Below are 4,186 nucleotides of genomic sequence, written 5' to 3'. Positions count from 1 at the left end.
CTATCATGCAAAATGCACTTTTTGATGTATTACATACATAAATATGTGTCCCCGGTGTGTCAGGGAACTCACAAAGTGTCAGAAAATAAAATCCTCTCTCTTTTTCCTCCGTACCCAAATCTCTAAAAACGGGGATACCACGGAGCTGATCCAGATTTGCTGCCGATATGACTTAATGTGGGAAATGTGGGCTGGCTTTACATCCACGTCGCTTTCAGAAACAATGCACAACTTGTTTGGAAGTAATATGGTCTTTGTTTACATTAGCAAGCATCGCTACCACTCAGAGCTAACCTGTACTGGAGAGAGTATGTGTAAAAAAGCAGGAAATAAAAAAAGGAACTCACTTTGTGTTAAACCCGCAAGAGAAAAAGCATTTGAGCTCCATACTGTTTCGGAAATAATCCTTGAAGTGGTTTGGAACACGATATGGCGTTTAATCACGGCAGCGTTTAGCTGAGTATCTGCAGACAGAGAGGAGACCTCACTGCATGCTTGCCCTCAAAAGGGGGCGGGGCCAGCAGCTGCTGACCCATAATCAGCACTTCTCTAACAGGGCTGAACTAGAGGGATATGAAGGATGTCTAAAATGCATGATCTGTTTGGTATTTTGAGTGTACACATCACTGTCAATAGATCAACAATATTTAATCGGATTAATCTCAATACAATTCTGTGATTAATGCAGGTATGAAATAATAAAAATGCTAAAAGCAGTTAGAGATCAAGATTTCTATTATTTTATTTGTTCCTTTTTACTTTTTCTGAGCAAAAAGGTAGTATTAGTATTGCCCAACACATCGATAATACATTATATAAAAATAATCTCTGCATTGTTTAGTTAGTTCTAAGTGGTGCAGTTTGAGAATGTACTATTGGCCCAGTCTCCTCTGATGTTTCACTGCAACCTGCCTGTGAGACAGAGTCCAACCATAGAGTCTGTGTTGAACACATGTCCTGCAAGACATGCAAATACATTTATAGCACTTTTCCTGCTGCTCAAAGCGCTTAATACATATAGGCTGCACACACTTATATATCCTATATTAATACATATGCTACAGCTGCCCAGCTGCTCACTGTTTGTAAAAGTAAATAAATAGTATTTTCATTTCAATAATGTAGGCTACTTTCTATACCCTGCTTCATAAACAATACTAACTTCCCTCCTCCGAGTCTGTCTCACCGGGATGTGTGCATCCAGACCCGGTGAGGACACTATCTATACTGACTCAGCAATCACTGTAAGTTATATTCTTGTTTAAATAGACTTCTCTGTTTCATTTATTCTACTCTGTATAATTGTTCTGTAGTTATTGTAGCTAAAACGGCGATTTCTGAGAGATTTTAAATCTCAGATCTGCTCAACTCAACCTGTAAAACAGGTCTCAGTGGGTCACGCGCCTCAACCCTGCATTACAATAGGCAGGAACACTCTGCTGATTGCGCGAAGTGCAAAACAGCGTGAGTTAGTAAACCCTCAGCTAAAAATCATTTAAATAGCGCATTTAAAATCAGAATAACTCAGTGTGCATCCAGACCCGGTGAGGACACTATCTATACTGACTCAGCAATCATTGTGGGCTTTCCTGGAGCGTCAGCTGCAGCGTCAGCCAGACGAAGACTGACAAAGACATTGGAGTCCTGTTGAAGTCACGAGGGAGGCAAAGAGGAGGCAAATCCTACTTTGNTCAGAAACAATGCCTGACGTGTTGTGGACGTAATATGGTCTTTGTTTACACATGCTCTCTCCAGTACAGGTTAGCTCTGAGTGTTAGCGATGCTTGCTAATGTAAACAAAGACCATATTACGTCCACAACACGTCAGGCATTGTTTCTGATAGCAACTTTCTGATAGGGCCGTGGGTCCACATTTCTGATATTACCTCATATCGGACGCAAATCTGGATCAGCTCCGTTGTACCCTCATTTTTGGGGATTTTGGGTACAGAGGAAAAGAGAGAGGGTTTTGTTTTCTTACTCTTTGTGAGTTCCCTGGCACACATATTTATGTATAAAGGACATTAAAAAGTGCACTTAGCATGATATGAGACCTTTTAAAGCAGACATCTGCACAGTTTCCTTGCTGCTGCATGTTGGTCAGGTGAACATAAATCATTCTGGATAATGAATATCTGTTTAGGATTGGAATATAATGCAGTGTTGTGGCTCTATTAGGATACTGTGATTCTTTACCTTCTCGTTTGAATACGCTGTGTAACAGCACAATGTTATGTTCTGACTAGATATCAATTTTTAAAATATGCTGTTGTGTTTGAGATAAAACTGTGCACCAAACATACATCCATGCATGGTACCATTGGTGTGCATCAGTTACGGTGTTTGGTGCGTCGGGAATTGCAGCCTCTGCTTTCCCCTGGCAGTTCAGGGGATGGAAAGAGGGGGTTTGGGTAGTTGGTGCTACAATTTGGACTCTATCTCTTGCGCTCTGCTTTTCCAGCAAATTCATTCAGAAGCCGATGTTTCCATGGTAACTCACGAGTTCTCAGGAGCATTACTTCTTTGCTTGCCTCCTTCAGCTTTGTCTGTAATTGCTGTGCACATGCCACCCGTGAGACGTAGCCTCCTCACTGCGTCTATGCGGTGTGTGCCTGTGCGTGTGTGTGTTTGTGTGTTTCTGTCACGGGATGTTATGCCAGAGAAACAGCATCAAGGGTTGTTGAGCAATAAATGTGGGTTTTTGTTCAGGCAGACATCATTCCCATTTGACATTCTGCAATCTTTCAAATCCCTGGTATTTGGCTTTTATTCGTTTCATCATTTAAAACGGGACCGGGGTGTTTCTGCAGGGAAAATGCAACAATACACGTTGTTTGTGTTCCCCTATTTATTTGAATTCAGTGAGTTTCATTATTTATCTGTTGATTTGTTTACTCAGATAATTGTTTTTCGCCTCATGTTCCCCATTTGCTTTATTTGATAGCTGACAGTCAGGGTAGAGAGGAAGGGAACGTTGCGAGAGTGAGACAAAAATGACAACAAAGGGCCCACGCTAGTTTTAAACCCAGGACGTCACCCTCATATGTGATTTGCATTTTCACCAAACGAGCCACAAATGCAACCCCGGTTTTGTGTGCTGCTGAGAAGCCGCTGCTACAACTGCAATAGATCTAAATTCTCACCTTTCTGTTTGTCTGGTTACTTGTAAAATATACTCTTTTGCCTTTTACTAAATGCGTAGTACTTTGTCCTGAGAGGCATTCCAGATTTCTGCAGAGATGTTTGTTTGCCAGGGAAAAATGGTTGGTGGGAATGATCGCTCCGCCTTCCCACGCAGGCACACATACTCCCCCATTAAACACCTGCCTGCATAGAAATGAAAACCAGCCCTACAAAATGAACTCTGTTTTTTACAGAATGTAATGAGCCGCAAAATCAAAGGGATTTGTAGGGACAACCTCCCCTCTGCTGCTACGAGGAAATAAAGTGGTGTTTGTGTGTGCATAACAATACTTTCAGAGATGGTTCCATGGTTCAGCTAAACATATGTTTCAGATTGTCTTTGCAGAGAGTAAATAAAGACATAAAATTGACAAATATAATATGTTCTACTTTCAAGTGGACCATTATATGTGTAATATGTAATGATAATTAACGTATGGTTGTGTCTTAAGTCAGTTAATTTTACAGAGGTGACACAAAATAAAATACAAAAATTACAAATTGAATGTCTGCTTAAAGAAAACTTGCTTTCTCTTACATCATTTGACCAAAATGTAAGAAGATATTCAGGTTCAAGCTGAATTAGTCTTGTTAAACATTGAGCACTAGTCTGAACTCATGGCAAATGTTGGCCTGATCAATCAAGAGAAAAGTACTTCTTATGCCAAAGCCACACAGTATGTCATACACTTTATTTTATATATATATATTAGGGCCGGGACTTTAACGCGTTAATTAAGATTAATTAATTACACAAAAATTAACGCGTTAAAAAAATTAACGCATTTTAATCGCACTTATTTTTGCACCGCGGAACGTTTCTCACTGGATGAGTTTCAGGGGTACCGATTATACTGGAGCACCAACTAACGTTCATTACTTCAGACAACAACAAACCACAGTGAACAATAGTCAAACGTGAACGAAGAAGCTGATGAGACCGCTTTGGTTGGCCCCGTGGATGGGACATTTTGTTTTAAAAACGGAGACTGCCAAGGCACAC

At 40.5% G+C, this 4,186-nt stretch overlaps 1 protein-coding gene across 1 annotated transcript in view; it reads left to right on the top strand.

Moving 5' to 3' along the window:
• The window catches only part of LOC104959318 (E3 ubiquitin-protein ligase UHRF2), a 33,305-nt gene that overhangs the window by 9,105 nt on the left and 20,014 nt on the right, over positions 1 to 4,186 (top strand). The gene's annotated exons all lie outside the window — the stretch shown is intronic.

Source organism: Notothenia coriiceps, unplaced genomic scaffold (assembly GCF_000735185.1).
Source record: "Notothenia coriiceps isolate Sejong01 unplaced genomic scaffold, NC01 NC01_scaffold00030211, whole genome shotgun sequence".
NCBI classification, from domain to species: Eukaryota; Metazoa; Chordata; class Actinopteri; order Perciformes; family Nototheniidae; genus Notothenia; species Notothenia coriiceps.
The sequence above is the reverse complement of the archived record's forward strand: the minus strand, read 5'-3'. Positions and strand labels throughout refer to the sequence as shown.